Source organism: Thermobia domestica, chromosome 6 (assembly GCF_964235325.1).
Source record: "Thermobia domestica chromosome 6, izTheDome1.hap1.1, whole genome shotgun sequence".
Lineage (NCBI taxonomy): Eukaryota > Metazoa > Arthropoda > Insecta > Zygentoma > Lepismatidae > Thermobia > Thermobia domestica.
In genome coordinates this window covers 138,902,287-138,921,334 of record NC_137459.1, presented here as the reverse complement: position 1 = coordinate 138,921,334, position 19,048 = coordinate 138,902,287, and positions in this window count along the sequence as shown.

Genomic DNA, 19,048 nt, shown 5'->3' with positions numbered 1-19,048 from the left:
CGGGGATGGATGCCTATGTTTATACCAAATATGCATAACACGTTAACAACAATTAGAATAGCACAAAACAACTCGCACAAATCGAAAATAGCAACAATGGAATTACAAAGATTTACAGAAAAAAAACAACATAGATATCTTAGCCATACAGGAGCCATATCTGCATAACAACAAGTTAACAACTTTTCCTGTAACAAGTAAAATCATATACGGAGGTGAAGAACCCCAAGCAGCCACAGTAATAATGAACAGGAACATTGAAGCTTTAAAATTTTCTCAATATTGTGACAATTGGATAATCTGTATAGAAATAACGAAAGGAACAGACACCTTTTGGATAGTCAATTCATATTTCCAGTATAGCAAAGACATTGAAATATTTATAAGTAAACTTCAACAAATCATTTGGCAGAATCCTGAAAAGAAAATATTGTTTGTTCTAGACTCGAATGCTAAGAGTACTGCTTGGGGATCACCCTCTACAGATACAAGAGGATAAATTATGGAAGATTTCATAGCCCAGAATGGATTAGTAATCGTAAATACTGGAAACAAACCAACGTTTGTGGGCTCCCGAGGAGAATCTTATATTGATATAACACTCTGTACACCAAATTTAGTTGATAACATTACAGATTGGCATACATGGGATCGAGAAACAACAAGCGATCACGAAATAATAACATTTAACATGGAATTAAATACACCAAGTAAGAATAAAGAAAGGTTAAACATTAAAAAGATAAATTGGAAAAATTTTAAAAAGAAGCTTACCTTACCACAATTGGACATAGACAAAAGCAGTGACAAATTAGTACAAAAAAATGAACAGGCTACTAAATTGGCAATAGAGGCATCCACTCCTAAAACCACGCAGAGAGTAGGATATGGCGATTTTTGGTCACCTAAACTGGAAAGATTAAGAAAAATCGTGCGAGCAAAAAGAAAAAGTTACCAAGCCACATCAATTCCAAATTTGAAAGAAAGAAGACTCTTAGCTTATAGAAATGCCAAAGAAGAGTATGAAACAGAAATCATAGAAGCAAAGAAAAGAAGCTGGGAACTATTCCTAACCAAAAACATACAGCTTGATCAGTGGGGATTTCCATACAAATTAATAATGAAGAAAATAAACCCCTTAACACTTTGCACGTTAAGAAAAAATGACGGATCTTATACAGTAACTAGAAAGGAAACCATTGAAAATTTAACACGAAAGTTTTTCCCGAAGGATATAATGGAAGATGAAACAGAAGATCAGAAACGAATAAGAAGAAAATTCGAAGAGCCGACACAAGTAGAACCGGTAAATAAGGAAGACATGGCAACAAATGAAGAAATCGAAAACATCATTAGGAAACTAAAAACAGGAAAATCACCAGTATTGGATGAAATACCAAATGAAGTCTTCACGAAAAATAGAGAAATATGGACCCCGTACCTGACAAGACTTTGCAATGTACTACTACAACGGCAAGAATTTCCGGACTCATGGAAAATGTCAAAATTAATAATCCTGCTAAAAAACGAAGACAGGGACCCAACTGATGTAAGCTCATATCGCCCAATTTGCCTGCTAAAAAACATAAGTAAAATATACGAAAAGATTATAGCAAATAGGATTAACAAACATAGGAATATGAGTGAAGATACGCTACAGTTTGGCTTCAGAGCGGGCAGATCAACAGAAGACGCTCTGAATAAGTACATAGAACAAATTCGAATGAGTAATTCAGAAAGTAAATATGTCCTGTCGCTCTACGTAGACATAGAGGGAGCATTTGACAACCTATGGGTCCCATCATTGGTCGATAAATTAGTTAAACTAGAAATGCTAACCTATTTGATAAATATCATTAAACACTAGTTTCGGAACAGATGGATCTCAGTACAAATGGAGCAAGAGGAGTTGGAAATTCGTAATGAAAAAGGCTGCCCACAGGGCTCAATATTAGGACCCTTAATGTGGGACATTTTGATACAACCCTGCCTAGAAAAATTAAATGCTAACAATCTAATAGACAAAATAATAACCTTTGCAGATGATATTGCGATAATATTATCAGCCAATTCAAGAAGAGAAATAGAAATGAAAACAAATGCAATAGTTGAAGAGCTAAACAATTGGTGTCAAGAAAATAAACTAAAATTATCAGTCAAAAAAAACAAAATACATGCTTTTCGGTAGAAAATTGAATAGAGGCCCACAAATAAAACTAGGCAATCATAAAATAGACAGAGTTAAAGAATTTAGATACCTAGGGGTAACAATCGATGAAAACCTGAACTATGGTAAACACATGCAAGAAACCGTTACGAGAGGAAATAAGGTGACAAATAAATTGATAACCCTAGGTAAAAATAAATATAAATTGCCTAACAAAATATTAACATTGTATCACGAAACCCTGCTATGTGCTACAATGACTTACGGATCTAGCATATGGGTGCACAGACTGCTTCAAAACAAGAGAATAAAATAAAACTTTATCAGACCACAAAGAAACCTTCTGATGAGATTAAGTGGTGCATATAGCACCACCCCCAACAAGGCCCTGTGCTTGTTACTTGATGTCTAGCCTTTGAACTTAATAGCAGTACAGAGAGCGGCAAATTATTGGATGAAAAGGAATAATAGAGAAGAGGTAAGGGCACTGTTGGGTGATGTTTTTGAAAGCGCCCAAGAGATTGAAGAAAGAATAAAAAAAATGTGGAATATTGAATGGACGCACTCTGCTAAGTCACAAAGACTTAGAAATATTATACCAACGGTAGAAATCAGAGAACAAATAAAGTTTCTTGACCCAGCCCCAGGACTCATTCATTTTCTAACGGGACATGGTCCATATGAAACTTACCTACAAAAAATACAGGTCAAAGACAATTCAATTTGTGAATGTGGTGAAACGGGGACACCAGAGCATCATATACTATGGTGCCCCTTTCTCGAAGAGTTATTTAAGGAAAGAGTGGACATAAGACAGAAGACGATAGCTGATATAATGAGAAGCGAGAAAGATTACAATATCCTGAAGAAAATAACAGACCTTTACTCGAAACTAAAAAAAGAACAATTCTATAGATAAAAACACATAAGAAAAACAAGAGCAGAATGAATGTGGATGGATGAATGGAATCCAGTTTCTCCTCAGGACCGGAGACCTCAGAACGTCTCGTGGAAGATACTGGAACTCCGTATCTGCAGGGGAGGACGAGTGTGGTTGTGCTAGTGCGTCTCCAGGCATAGGTGACTTGGAACGGAACTCCGGACGCACTAGAGTGTGTTTTTGAAAGTGTCTTTCCTTCGGGTGGCGGGTCCATCTGTGTGTCCGTGTGCGTGTTGGCTGTGACTATGTCCCCATAGGAGACAAGTTTATTTCGTGAATGTCTCAATAACGGTATGTTAATGGAGATTGATCCCTATATTGGCAAAGGTGGAAGGATACCTCGGACCAGGATTTACACTAAGTACTCTGAGTGGGCCCTGGACCTCAAACCTGTGTTATTGGGAGGAAATCTATTGCAACCACGAGAACATTCAATAAACGAAGACTCAAGGGACTATTAAGAGGAATGCGGTATGGATTAGTGAAGACTAGTGTGGCTTAGTGTGTTTTGGTGAATGCGGTTTATGTGTCAACTTAGTGTTCTTAGTGCTTTTAGTGTGTGAAACGGGCAAAATATACAGGGAAAAACCAGTGTATAATTAGTGAAAGAATTAAATATGATCACAGGAGAGAAACTTGAAATAGCAGGTGAAAACCAAGCTCATACAGGGAAAACCTGAAGATAGAAGAAGTCCATCAAAGTAAATGAAATAACATAGTAAAAAATAAACACTAAATAAACATTAAATTCAAAAATAAAATAAAATAAATTAAATTAAAAAGAAATAGAATAAATAAATAAAGAATATTAAAAAAATAAAACATAATAATCATAGTTAATAAATATGGACTCAACCAAGCTAAGTAAAGAAACAAAGTTTAAATAACTCCAATAATAATAATAATAATAATAATAAGAAGAAGAAGAAGAAGAAGAATGGTAATAATAATAATAATAATAATAATAATAATATTACGTACAGACATAAATATACCAAAAATAGAAGTAGCTAAACAGTTAGAAGTAACTAACTAAATACTAACAAGATCAAAATCAAATAAATAAAAATACCTAACAGAGGTAGGAAATGACAACGCAGATCAGAAAGAGTTTAGATAATCTTGATTTGATTAGCAAACAATTTAGTATCAGAACATGTTAGTGTCAAGATCAATGGTCAAATACCCTGGAAATAGTATTAGTAGATAGTTGAGTATTGCATAGTTTAATATTAGAATATGTTAGGGTCAAGTTCAATGGTTATAGCACTTTGGAAATTACAACAGTCAATAGTTGAGGTTTGCATAGTTTATTCTTTGTTCATTCTTTGTTTTGTTTTGTTTATGTTTCGTTTTCTTGTCTCTTGCTTCTTGTTTGTGGTTTCCTTTCCCTCCCTAATTCAAATCCCCTTTCACCTATTTCAAAATGCAAAACAAAATAAATTAAAGAAATAAAAGGCAATAATGATAACCCGTGTCGGTTTTAATTTTCAGATACCGGTTCTGAAAGACGGGCCTGAGCCTTAAAAAGAAAAAAAAGTACTTTATTTGAATATGTAAAACAGTAACAAGCGGAAAACACAATATACACATATCTTCTTATCTTCAGTTTTAATTCCTGGCTTCAGTTGTAGTTATAAATTACAAGTTTCAATTGCCAATTGCAATTAACAATCAAATGTTTCAGTTGCATCCTTTGCGATTGACAATTAACAATTACAAGTTTCAATTGCCTGGTGACCAATTATCAATTAACAATTGACGAAAATTTAATTGCACATTTTATGATCGAATTTAATTGCAATTGAAATTAATTTTCAATTACAAATCAATTGGAATTGACATCAATTGCAATGTACTTTCAGAGCAATTACTTTCAATTGATTGGTCAATTGCAATTGATTTCAATTGATTTTGCCGAAAACTGGTAGTTGCCAAGTCTAGTAGATGATGATGGTGATAACTCACCTTCATTTGTATTATCGGTAGCTAGTGCAACCTACTTCGATGCTAGTGCAGCCATGTCTTTTCCAAACAAATACCACTCTGTGCATCCTGTATTTATGTTGTTCGCTCCCGATTTTTCAAACGGTTCTACGTACGAGAATTACAGCTCAGCTCCCACGTCGTATATTTGCCTCCGGCACTACGAGAGTGTCTATTTCCTGTGAACATACCCGTATGTGGCCATTGTTCCTCATCGATTTGTATCTTAATCGAATCTCCAGGTCCAATAATGCACTATTTCATTTGACCTGACCTTTCTAAGACAATTCGTTCTCTCGTTCTGGCTACTTTGTATTAGTTAATCGCAGTTTCGGCGGGCTATAGCTCGGAATTGCTGCATTTCCAAAATAGGGATCCGTCTCTCGATTTGCTTTCCGTGTTCTTTTCCATCCCTCCTGTATGTTTTACCCAATGTTTCTGATCCCAACAAGTGTTGTCACATGATCCACCAGTTAAACTCAAATTTACTGTTCCTGGGTATAACTGGGTAAAATTTACTATTATATCTGGTTATAACAAACGGTTCTGCGAACTCGAAATATTTAACAACCGATTCTAGCGAACCGATCGGAACCGGTTGAATATCACCACTCCTTGCAACCGACGTTTTCATTTATTTTATCCCGGTTAAGACCACACTGTGTTGGGTACGGAATATTTCAGTATAGGTTAGTAATTCTCAACTTATTTCACATCACGAAACTTTTTATTACACCCTCTTGCCAGTAAATCTCATAAGTACTTACTTGATTGTAATAAGCTTTATAGGTAGATTTTAAAATATATTTACTATGGAGATTTCACAGTCTATCGACATACATAGTGAAATAAAAGTCCTCAGCGCCCTTATGTGTTGAGAACGGGTTGAGGGAGGATGATGAAACTTGAAAGTGGTCTGATACATCAGATGGTGCGATGGAAAGTACCACTGCGGCCACCTTTGATTGCAATTTGAAATTTCAAATGCAAATAGAGTCATTTTAATGCTTTTAGGCTAGAATTTTACGAGAAATAAGCTTGTGCGGTTATTTAGCCCTAAGACAAGTCATTTTGGGGTTACTGTTTCTGAACGTTTCTTAGTTATGCCCTCAGGAGCTAAACTCACGTTTCCTGGAGGAAGGGTGAGAATTCAGTTGCAAAATTTGGTTATTATCTCAAAACACTGATCCTAATAAAATTATTTTAAAATAATAAATTTTCGAAAAGTAATATTTGAAACACACTTCACGTTGTGTTGATTTTAGAATATTTTCTGCAAGCCTATGTAATTGGTTGACACTTCATGTTGTGTTAACTTTAGAATATTTTTTCTGCAAGCCTATGTAATTGGTTGCTTCTTTCAAGTCAATAATTTATTGAAGAAAAGTAATATTTGGTGGGTTCAAAGCACAATGGATCCAAGTCCATTTTCAATAAGGTTCAGTTTTGCTCAGCAAATGAATTCTATTTCAAAACGTAATACCTTCGCAGACAAGAGTCTCAAATAAATGAAACTAAATCCACGTGAAAGGGCGTGGGATAGTTCCATATGACTGCCATTAAACACGGGCGTCAGTGGGGGCAAGAGGGCAGCCTACCATGAACCTCAGATTTTGGGGACAGTAAGGTAGTTTTAGAAACCTTTTGATAAGCGAAGTCCAACAGAACAAGTTTGAGGTCCTTACACCGAATAAATACGGCTGAAATATAGATGATCAAAACTGGAAAGTTGCTTAGGCCCAATTTCCAGAATTTTAAGTATGACCGAAACTCGAAAGTAGAGAAACCTTTGGAATCGTAGGCCAAAAAATGTACAAGAGAGCAATTTAGGCCTATAGTTCCTTACGATCAATAGATATGGTGACAAAAGTCCGTATTCGTTCTTTATAAGGACTTCATTCTTTTTCTGCGGACTTTGCTCAGGAAATCTGCATTACGCTCCCAACATCTGAAACTCAGGGTATGGAGCGGAAGGCCTCTAAACAGATGCTCTCTGCAGCGGCAATCATATAAAACTCTAGATTGCACCTTGTCACACAGTTTTTCTTTCTTTCATATCGGATTCTTTCTTTCTCTAAAGTATCTATGTATGGAAACTTAAAACCAACATGTAAAGTGTCAGCGAATGCCTGACATATTTCAGAAGCACAATTTAGCAAATAACCCTTTGTTTTCTGAATACAACACAAAAACTTGTTTCCATGGTAATTCTTTTATTTATTTTATAATATCAGTTCTATAAGTAGTCTAACCTTCGACTACCACACTTTCTCGCAAGTTAACTGATAAGGATTTAAACAATACAAGAAACGTTAAAAACAAGGGAAAAAGAGGAGAAATAAATTGTAGATCACCCCATTGACCTGCTGTAGCCACAAGAAATCAAAGCATTAACATGGGAAGAAAAAAGTTTTTGAAATGAGAAGCACTCAGGTCCGTAGCCAGCCTGATTTCTTAGGGGGGGAGAAGTAAATACTGAGGGGGCAATGATTAAGACATGACACAACACCATAAAATTGCATAGTTTTTCATTATTTACAAAATATGTAACAGCTATAGTTTCTTTTATACGTGATATCCTGTATTGACAATATTACAGTACACAAATGCAAGATTAAGAACATTGATCATTAACATACAAAGATTAAAAAAAAAAAAAAAAAAAACTGAGATGCAATACAATTGAGGTGCTTGGGGCAATATAGTGCTATGATAAACGTCGACGAGGAACGTCATTTTATGTCGTATTTGCACTAAACAAATACTAATAAACTAGATGTCAGAGTGAGCACATGACCCATTAATCAGGATTGTTCCGTTTGCAGAAAACAAAATATTATAAACAGAATATTTTGACATAGACTTTTTTTGTCACAACAAAACACTCCAATTAACTTTTATTGTATAATGGGATCATTATATGTTCATTAGAATTGATTTATGTTTGAATCTAAATAAAATAAAACTATATTTTCCTTCACATTCTCATTTTTAGAAGGCCAACTTGTTTGCTTGTTTGTTCAAATTTAGCATTTTGTTCAGTACCGAAGCTATGAAAAACGCAAAGCTTGCAGTTTAATGGTGGAATACGAACCACCACATTGGTCTCGAATTCAAGAATTCCACGGGTATCAAACCCCGGGATCACATTCAAACACGCGCGCTCTATTCACTAGACCAGCAGTAAGGGCTATTTTGTAGTATTGTTTTACAAATTATTAATTTCTCGTAAGCCTTTACTGTAGCTTTTTGTTTGTATTAACTCCTAAGAATGCCGAGATAAAAATACTGAGACCAAAGCACTCGCATTTATTAATATAAAAAAAACTTAAAATAGAATATTATTATATATGTATAATCGAACGTATTTTTTGTTTCATTTTTGTGTGCTTAGTACCAGCTCTATGCGATGTATTTTGTTTCATATTAATTAAAATTGAAGTATTTATTTTTTAAACATTAGAACAAAATTATATTACAGCAACTTTAGATTATATTAACACAAAATAGAGGTATATGTTTTATTGAACATTTCTACTCAATTTTCTACCTTCCAAAATAAGAGAGACATTATAGTTTATTTAAATTCACAACTAATGTTCTGGACTATAATACTCTTGTTTGGAAGGCCACCTGATAGTTTTGGATGCTTGTCGTGGTTGCAATAACATGGCATGGTTTCAAATTGTTGAAATGGGTAAAGGCAGTTGAAGATGTTTGGTACATCTTGCAAAGAAACATAATTTTATACATAAATGGGTAGAATTCGCAAAGTTGAATTTAATTTGGTAATTATAATAGCAAGAATTTCACTGGTTTTGTGTAGGTTTGAACATTCTCTTCAGCGTGTTTTTAGAGGGGGCAAAATATAATTTAGAGGGGCTGAACCCTCTCTAGCACCTCCCTAGCTACGGGCCTGGAATCACTTTTTGACCATTTTCTTTCTCTTGCAGATTTTGTTTTACAAAACTAAAATAAAATAAAAATAAACATGTGTTTAAAACAAGTCTTAAAAATGCACGTGTTTAAAACAAAATGTTTAAAATGTATATAAAATTTGTTTTAAACAAAACCAATTGTTTAAAACAAGTTTTAGTCATTTGTTTAAAACATTTTGTTTTAAACAAAACACACCTGATATATATCATGTTATGTCTTTCTCTTTAAAAGCAAAATGTTGATATAGATGCATGCTAGTATTTTTCTTGTCAACGAATGGCAAATCTCACGGATCTATACAAAACAATAATAATAGTTAAACACTAAATGTACAAGCACCTCAAGTAAAGTAGATTATCTTTAAGAAGTATCATAATTGTAAAAAAAAGTTATATCAGGGTTTTACACAATAATTTAAGTCCGATATCATTAAAATAAACTAGATATCTACATACATTTTTGAATTATTACTTTGTGTTTAAAAATACTTTAACTTACTCGTTTATTTTGTTTTTTTCTCTTTACGTCACAGAGTTATTTGCATTCACTTTGTGTTTGAATATATGTATGTATATATATATATATATATATATATATATATATATATATATATATATATATATATATATATATTTGGCATTACTGCATCTACTGGAATTCAGTTGACCTCGAGTTACAATTTGATGAGCTAATTGATTTGCTTGTTTTATTTTTAAAACATACTCTTAATTAGTACGAAAAAGAAAACAAAGTTTTTAATTAGTTTGAATTCAGCTGTCAGGTTTTAAAATACTGAGAACCACGACAAAGAGCTCAGCAATACATGAAGTCAGTAATTTTGATTAATCTATATTTTTTTCCTAGCGTAAAAAAAATATTCGGGAACTGAATTGACAGATTCACATTATGTACTGTCAGAGATGACCTTTATGTCTCTTGAACATTTGCTTTATTAACATTGACGTCACGCACATTTGATTTAACATCAAGAGACCAGGAATGCATCAGCCACTACGGTAACTATGGCGATTCATATAGGAGACACTAAGCAGATACCAGTTGATTTAACCCTTGAGTGACAACAGGGAAAATACTTATCATATTTTTTTTTTATTTGCATGTTATGCAATTTTGTTTGTTTGTGTGTTAGAAATGAAATATGTCCTTTAACTGTTTGTAAAGTGAATAAGTTATCTTATCCCATGCAGTAAACAAACGTATTGCTTGATAGCATTGCATTTCAATTAAAACAAAAAACTACCAGTGCATTGACTGGTTAAGTGTAATTAGTTTACCACTATATTGTTTCGCTTGAAAGCTCTTTTGCTTTGTGTGTTAACCTGTTAGTGATCTAAACATAACGGAAGCTTTAAACATACACTTGCGACCAAGTAAATGCTACAGTGAGTGAATGTTTCCACTTATTTTATTGCATTACTCTATAAAATGTTTCACTCTATAAAATTGATTACCGGAAACACTTTCTTTCGTCCATGCGCTGGTTCAAACCAGTCGAAATATACGATAATTGTTCAGTATGTTACGCGTGCATTCAAGCAATAACTGCTATATTTGTATGTCACCTGTCGGTTCAGTGGACACTATTTGCGCCGCTCAATGAGAAAGCAGCATAAAGAAAGGTACGATGCATATTTGCCAATATATAAAGTAACACAATTTAAAGTTTCTTGGAAAAGTGAAATATTTGTCTATCGGTTTATAACCAATTACTCGAATATAATTGGATATCTAAGGATAAAGTTTTAGTATATTAACTTTAAGATTATTCAACCAAGTATTTAACGTATATGACTAAAATATTACTCAGTAATAAAGTCGATGCATTGATTTTTTCTGTTACTTTAAAATGTATAATTCCTTAGAAGTACAACGCAATCAGTGTCTATGTATATAAACATTTATCCAAATTTTCACTTCTTTTAAAATCCATAATGTATAATACACGTATAAGGACATGAAAATAGTTGTGATAGTAATTTCGTTTAGTACGTTTACTAAATTTGCATTGTTTCCATCATGAGTTAATACAATGATTAATGCCATCATATTTGGATCACCGAACGACAGTAGGAAGTAGCTTTTCTTTCTCACTCTGGAAACAAACATATAAAACAACACAGTGATATGGTAGTAGAGTGCTAATTTGTGGTATGTAAGTTTGTCGTAGAGTTTATAGCTATGTGTTCAAGAGAAACCCGAGGAAATCTATCCATGATAAAATTTCCCCAAGTAAAGATAATCTAAATTCTCTACCGAATTCAATACTAGGATGTGCAAACTTAAAACGACAATAATTTCAAAGAGCTTTGTGGGAATTATTCAATATTATTGTTGAACTACTTTATATATTAAGAAAATTATTTCACCACAACATTTTCGCACTTGACGTCATTTTTTTTTTTGGCCAATGAAACTTATTCATAAGCCATTTATATTAGTCTATGTAGACATCTGCATGTCGACTGAAATGTTTTGAACACATGAGTTAAGATTCAAATCAACAAATAAACATATATGATTGCACATCAATTATAACTAACTAGTTCTAATTGGCAGATTACAGAATGAAATGAAATAAATTTTCAAGTTTCATATTCCACATTTACGGCCCGTAAGCTGAGAGAAACGGATAATTAATGAAATTGAATGATTATAAAAATGTTGGTGGAATGGTTATGTGGGAAGAAATACCACAATCGCAAGAAAACCTACAGACACGATTGCTATGCAACACAAGTTCGCACAGTCTGGAAACGAACCAGGGACCCACACACAAGAGGTGAACGCTCCATCACTAATCTACCATGTCCTCTGATTAGAATAGTGTGTGATATGCCATGACAAGTACTTTACAAAATATTGTGTTTCAATGAATGAAGCAATAAGATAAACAAACCTACGCTAACGAAATTTAACAAAGGACTAAGCTCCTCAAACATTTGTTTTTATAATTTTCCTTCCTTCTGGACGTCAGAAAATCTACAAAACGGAATACTTTCAGGATATAATCTTTTGCTATTGTACACTACGCATGAAAAAATTGTGACAGCTAACGCCGTACAGTTAGGCCACCCAGTATACACCTTTCTATCCCATTATCGTCTCAGGTAAAGATACCCCCTCCCAATCCTCCTTTCTTCTCTCCCATACAAAAATTAGCTAACAATATGAGCGCAATTCTAATTTCAAACTACACATCTATTAGTTTCGATAAAATAAAGTAACAAAACTGAGACAGAAAAAGATTCACAAGTTGATGTAACAACTAAAGCACACAATGAAAAATTAAAACCAATGGATGTCTATTACATAGAGATTCAGAAATTAGGCAGAACGACATATAGAGATTGAGAAAGGAGAAGAGAAGAACGAAACACAAAGGGAGAACAGATAAAAATGTGGAATTTAAACGTAGTAAGAAAATAACCTAACATTATAAAGTTCCGTATCCAGAAATTCAACGGTAATATAGAAATAACGTTTGATTTTACATATTTTTGTGAACTATTCGAATATATACATGATGATTTAAACATTCATTAAGTCACTTTCATAAAGCATACCAGACTCAATTTCCAATAGAGCTGTCGATCTCCGAGACACATCTAGAATAATGCCAAAAGTTTAACACATATGCTTTGTTTCCGCGTGGTTCGATTTCAAATTCGGTAGCATTCATTGGACGAACTATTCCAAAATACATTTTAATAAACCCAGTAGGTAGCGTTGGTCATATCCTCCATTTCAGACTACTAATGCAAACTGAACAAAACAAGAAAAAAACGAAACGAAAAGAAAGGAAAAGATATAAAGAAAAAATGAATGAGTGCTATTATACTGCTAATTTTCAACCAGAAATATCCTATGTCAAAAGTCTAAACTGTATTGTAATTAAAAGTTACAAACATTCGAAAGGAATAGTTTATGTTCCTTATAGATGTAGCATGTTTCAAATTTCAACGTGAATAAAACATTGAATTATAGGATGGAAACAAATTTTGTGTCGAACTAGTACAAATATAAATTTGTTTTCAAATAGCCGAAGAGGTTATCATTCTCTAGTCTTTTCCGAAGATTTAACAGTTCCGAAAACCCAGCATCGATTTCCTCTCTTGCATATATAACGTAATTTTCACAGATAGAATGCACATTCTAGAGCTCAAACGGATCATCGTGTCAGTCGGATAATGTTGGTTAGGTAATGGACGACCACTGGGTTGAGGATCCATACCCGTATTGACCCGGTAATTCGACTGAGACTCGGTAACCCAGAGGATGAAAAAGAGATTTCACTTACTCCCTTGGGTTTTAACAGTATTTCTGTCAGATATGACCAGGAATGGAGATGATATCCCCAGAGCACGAAAAATACGACGCCGAAGTTAACAGTTAATTATATTATCCAGACTAGGTATATCGGACTCTTGCTCCGTTTTAACTTTAAAATATGCACACGCATATGAAGTGCGTGTGTGTGAGAGGGAGAAAGGAGGAGAGAAGTGAAAGATACAAAGTCAGGATAGGAAAACGTCAGGAAAGAGAGAGCCGAATATAAATATGAAACATACTTATCATTACAGTGTATGATATAGAACGTTCATACTCTTTACTTGAATTATCGCCAGTGATACCATGTAAGTTCTCCAACAGAAGATGAATCTCTGTTTGCATCCATTATTTTATGCGAAGAAAATCAAACTACCTAATGAGGAATGGAACCAAGATTTTCCATTTGGTAGTCTAGCACTTAACGGATACACCACCAATTGCTTTACTCAAACTTTATTTAACAAATGGTGTAGTATTTCTTTCTGACAACGATAATACGTAAAGTGTATACTGTAGATCAATGATATGTTTCGAATGTCCTGGTAATTCCCTTGTCCTTTCGCAGCCAACATTCGTAAACCATCTCTATCATGATATAGGTATTTGACTCTACATTCTTAAGTATTGATCGTTAGTATGAGAAGTCGATTCTTCACAAACACTTTGTGAAAAAAATCAACTTCTGCGTAAACAGGATTTGAAGCTATGTTAGATAGCTGTGCTATTCATATGGCCATTACGTTGGCCCTATTCTATCATGACACTTTAAATTACAACCCAAATATTGCCTACTTTAGCTCTTATGTTTGAAAGGATCCGGCTTTTTCCTGTAAGGTTATTTACAGCTAAGTGTGTAACGAAATCCATTTATTCGACTGCTTAGAGAGAAATTAGTGCCCACTAATAAACGAAAAACATACAATCTAGGAAAAAATACAGATATAAAACATATTTTGCAGTAATTTCTCCGTGCAAGTTCGAAAGTATGTGAATGATAATAATAATAATAATAATAATAATAAATGTTTACATTCGCTATATATATATATATATATATATATATATATATATATATTATTATTATTATTATTATTATTACTAACATCAATTACCCGTTTCGCTGAGTTAAATTGAGAAAAAATACTATGATACGTTACTCAGGTAATTTTTACATCGTTTAACATCGTTTAACATCGGTCATTTTCGATGAGTTTTAAATATCCCCTCCCCACCCTACGTTGTGGGACACGGCGTCTGCAGTGTCATTGTTCACCTCAGCGAGCCGGAAAACAATGAATTTCGACACTGATATTGGCTGTTTTATCATTTTTATATATCTGCCTTTTCTGCAAGTTGAGGGGTTAAATTTGGATTTAAACGGCATCAGATGTGTCACTGTTAATCTCAACGACTCCAAAAATTATAGATTCACCACTGGTCGTTTTTTCGTTATTTTTTTAAATGTTTCTCTCTCTCCGACTCCCTTAAGTTACAACGTGAAAGTGATATGACAGAAACCATCTCAGCTTCGAACTTCATCTAGGTTGAAAATTTGATTGCGATTGGTTTGGTGGTTCAAGAGTCATTAACTTTTATTTATTTTTATAAATATCCCTCTCCCATTCCCACCCCAAATTCTACCCTTAAAATAAAATGATAAAAAGGTTTCCGAGGCCCGAATCTTATCAATGATGAAAATTTGATCGAGATTGATCGCGTGGTTCAAGGGATTAGGAACCTCAAACATAGCTACTTTCAATTTTATAATATAGATTATTATTATTATTATTATTATTATTATTATTATTATTATTATTATTATTATTATGTGCGTACTTTTGAACTTGCACGCTGAAATTACTGCAAAATATGTTTTATTTCTGTATTTTTTTCCTGGATTTTATGCCATTTCTTTTATAAGTGGACACTAATTTCTTTCTAAGCCGCCGAATAAATGAATTTTGTAATACACTTTGGTGTAAATAACCTTACAAGAAGAAGTCGATTCGTTCCAAACATCAGGGTTGCCTTGCGAGTAGGGTAAGTAATATCTGGGTTGATTTTCCACGTGGTAGGTAGTTTAGGAATAACGTAACAAACTTATGAATCGTCTAGCTATCTAACATAGGTTCAAATCATGTTCATGCCGAAGTTGATTTTTTCACAAAGTGATTGTGAAGAATCGACTTCTTATACAAACGAGCAATACTTTAGAATGTTGAGTCAAACACCTGTATCATGATAGAGATGATTTATGAATGTTGGTTGCGAAAGAGCAAGGGAATTACCAGGACACTCGAAACACTTCATTGATCTGCAATATACATTTTACGTGTTATCGTTGTCAGAAAACCATTTGTTGTCAGAAAACTACACCATTTGTTAAATAAAGTTTTAGTATAGCAATTGCTGGTGTATCGGTTAAGTGCTAGACTACCAGATGGAAAAACCTTGGTTAGATTCCTCATTAGGGAGTTTGAATTTTTCGCATAAAATAATGGCTGCAAATTGAGATTCATCTTCTGTTGGAGAACTTACAAGGTATTACTGGCGATAATTCTAGTAAACAGTGTGTGCGTTATATATCATACACTGTAGTAATAAGTATGTTTCATATTTATATTCGCCCCCTCCATCTCTCTCTTTCCTAACGTTTCCCTATCCTGACTTCGTATCTTTCACTTCTCCCCTCCTCTCTCTCTCTCACACACACACATACGCACGCACTTCATGTGCGCGTGCATGTTCCAAAGTTAAGTCGGAGCAAGAAATTCTAATTAACTTAACTTCGGAGTCGTGTTTTTTGTGCTCTGGTGATAACATATCCAGTCCTGGTCATCTCTGACAGAAATACTGTTAAAACCCAAGGGAGTAAGTGAAATCTCTTTTTCATCCGCTGGGTTACTGAGTCTCAGTCGAATTACCGGGTCAGTACGGGTTTGAATGCTCGACCCACGGGTGGTCTATTACCTAACCAACATCATCCGACTGACACGGTGATCCGTTTGAGCTCTAGAATGTGCATTCTATCTGTGCAAGTTACGTTATATCTGCAAGAGAGGAAATCGATGCTGTATTTTCGGAACTGATAAATCTTCGGAAAACGCTATAGAATTGTAACCTCTCTGGCTATTTGAAAACATTTGTTTTATACTAGTACGACACAAAATTTGTTTCTATCCTATAATTCAATGTGTTTTATTCACGTTGAAATTTGAAACATGCTACATCCATGAGGAACATAAACTTCCCTTTCGAATATTTGTAACTTGTCATTACAATACAGTTTAGACTTTTAATATAGGGTATATGTGATTGAAAATTAGCAATAAAGTAGCACTCATTCATTTTTTTCTTTTTTTCTATCCTTTCTTTTCGTTTCGTTTCGTTTTCCTTTCTTTTTTGTTCAGTTTGCATTAGTAGTCTGAAATGGAGGATATGACCAACGCTACGTACTGGGTTTATTAGAATGTATTTTGGATTAGTACGCCCAATGAATACTACCGAATTTGGAATCGAACCACGCGGAAACAAAGCATGTGTGTAAAACTTTTGACATTATCCTAGATGTGTCTCGGAGATCGACAGTTCTCCTGGAAATTGAGTCTGCTATCCTTTATGAAAGTGACTTAATGAATGTTTAAATCATCCTCTATATATTCGAATGGTTCCAAAATTATGTAAAATCAAACGTTATTTCTATATTACCGTTGAATTTCTGGATATGGAACTTTATAATGTTAGGTTCTTTTCTTACTACGTTTAAATTCCACAGTTTTATCTGTTATCCCTTTTCGTTTCCTTCTTCTCTCAATCTCTCTCTCTCTCTCTCTCTCTCTCTCTCTCTCTCCCTGTACCTCATTTCTGAATCTCTGTGAAATAGACATCCATTGGTTTCAATTTTTCATTGTATGTGTTTCAGTTTCTCCCTACATCAACTTGTGAATCTTGTTCTGTCTTGTTTTTTTTTTATTTCATATTGTCGAAACTAATAGATGTGTAGTTTGAAATTAAAATTGTGCTCATGTTGTTAGCTAACTTTAGTATGGGAGAGAAGAAAGGAGGAGAGAGAGAGTGGTCTCTTTACCTGAGACAATAATGGGATAGGAAGGTGTATATTGGGTGGCCTAACTACGGCGTTAACTGTCGCATTTTTATGCAGAGTGTACAGTCAGGAAAGAAGGTATTCTTCAGTTGGCAAAATTTCTTTTCGTAATAACTCAACAAAAATGACCTATTAGAATACCGATTTTAGTAAGTTATTAAATTATAACTATTCTAAGGATAGCAACAAAAAGGATCCAAATTAGTTCGTCTGTTTCCGAGTTATTGACAAAAGAAAATTTGTCAACTGTCAAATATTTTCTTTCCCATGTGTAACACCACATACAAACTATTACTCACCTTCAGAGCTGACGAGAGAAAATGTATAAATATGTCTGTATTCTTAGAATACTGCTTTGTGTGGGGATGCTACAAAGAAAAAAAAACAGTTGAAGTTTCATGTAACGCATAACGAATTTATGGAATACATAATAAACCATCAGCTAGTCCTTTTTTCAGCGTCGAAACATTTAGGGCGGCATATAGCCATGGCCCACGTCTATATGCAATTACAAGTGTGGTACACGCATACTTAAAATTAAAAATGTATAGACTCGTGTATACAATTGTATTTTCATTATTATGGTACCTAGTTATTAGAACTGACCCTAGATCAGAAGAAAAATTTTCGAGCATTATCCATGTTTATCATCTCATTTGGCAATCTAGTCAAGTAGCCATGTATCTGTCCTTGTTTGCTATAGCTTCCCTCAAGTCCAAATAACTACGGTGACCCGAAAGCATTTACCTTGTGGAAATATAGTGAGTAAGTGAAAATGCTATATATTATGATTCTTATATTATTAAAATAAGAATAATTGTAGCAATGGTGTGCGACGACCAATTGCTAAGAGCTATGTACAGTCGCAAAATAATTAAGTCTGCTGTACAAGCTAAATCAGAAACGGGCAAATATCCCCAACCCTGTTCACTTGAGTTAGCTTCTGCGAGAGACCTGCTGCGTTCATAACGTATGATGTCTGTAAGCAGACGACTCTCTCAAAGAAATACTGTCCACTGAAAAACAATATTCTTTTCGATAATAACAAAAGAACATTCCGATTTGGTGAATTGAATTACTGAAAACGATTGCTAGCACTGGATGCAACACCAAAAGAAACAAAGAAAAAAGGTGTTTAATGGCAGAGCGTATACATGATGAGAGATAATTGAGAGCAATTTGCGAAGATAGAACGTAGAAAATGTCTTGAAATGCCATGTTAATATTGAAGGAGTAGAGATATTGAGGTCAAATGTTGGATATGGTTAATGCATGTAGAGCTCCACTGAAGAGACGTAATGTGAATCATGGAGGACATCTGGAAAGCCGACATATTGGATTTAGAGCAAGAATATACCATGGAAAGGGGTCATGTGACACATGGCTCTTGATGCGCACCGTATATTGAAATCATTAGTGGCCAATACAGTTTAAGACCTCTGTACCAGGAGATGTTCCTCTCTTGGCAAATGTAACAATACTGTTGTAAATGTGACGTGAATGAGGAACAACCACAAACAAGAATGAAGCCACTTTCCAGCCAACAAACATCCTGATCCAC